Below are 1,095 nucleotides of genomic sequence, written 5' to 3' on the forward strand. Positions count from 1 at the left end.
ATACGAAGTTATCCCCTGTGTGCCTTGTCGACTCAGTCCACCATTCAAACGTCGAATCTCGACGTGCGAAGCGCGGAACCGCCGGATCCGAGCGCCCGCGACGTTCCCACCGCTCAAACGTCGATTCTCGCCGTTTGAAGCTCGGAAACGTCGTATCCTTGCGTTCGCGGCGTTTCACCATTCAAACGTCGAATCTCGACGTGCGAAGCGCGGAACCGCCGGATCCGAGCGCCCGCGACGTTCCCACCGCTCAAACTCGATTCTCGCCGTTGAAGCTCGGAAACGTCGTATCCTTGCGTTCGCGGCGTTTCACCATTCAAACGTCGAATCTCGACGTGCGAAGCGCGGAACCGCCGGATCCGAGCGCCCGCGACGTTCCCACCGCTCAAACGTCGATTCTCGCCGTTTGAAGCTCGGAAACGTCGTATCCTTGCGTTCGCGGCGTTTCCACCATTCAAACGTCGAATCTCGACGTGCGAAACTGAGTCGACAAGGCACACAGGGGATACCGAGCGCCCGCGACGTTCCCACCGCTCAAACGTCGATTCTCGCCGTTTGAAGCTCGGAAACGTCGTATCCTTGCGTTCGCGGCGTTTCCACCATTCAAACGTCGAATCTCGACGTGCGAAGCGCGGAACCGCCGGATCCGAGCGCCCGCGACGTTCCCACCGCTCAAACGTCGATTCTCGCCGTTTGAAGCTCGGAAACGTCGTATCCTTGCGTTCGCGGCGTTTCCACCATTCAAACGTCGAATCTCGACGTGCGAAGCGCGGAACCGCCGGATCCGAGCGCCCGCGACGTTCCCACCGCTCAAACGTCGATTCTCGCCGTTTGAAGCTCGGAAACGTCGTATCCTTGCGTTCGCGGCGTTTCCACCATTCAAACGTCGAATCTCGACGTGCGAAGCGCGGAAACGTCGTATCCTTGCGTTCGCGGCGTTCCCACCGCTCAAACGTCGATTCTCGCCGTTTGAAGCTCGGAAACGTCGTATCCTTGCGTTCGCGGCGTTTCCACCATTCAAACGTCGAATCTCGACGTGCGAAGCGCGGAACCGCCGGATCCGAGCAACTGAGTCGACAAGGCACACAGGGGATA

Source organism: Wasmannia auropunctata, unplaced genomic scaffold, assembly GCF_000956235.1.
Source record: "Wasmannia auropunctata unplaced genomic scaffold, wasmannia.A_1.0 LD336101.1, whole genome shotgun sequence".
Taxonomy (NCBI): Eukaryota; Metazoa; Arthropoda; class Insecta; order Hymenoptera; family Formicidae; genus Wasmannia; species Wasmannia auropunctata.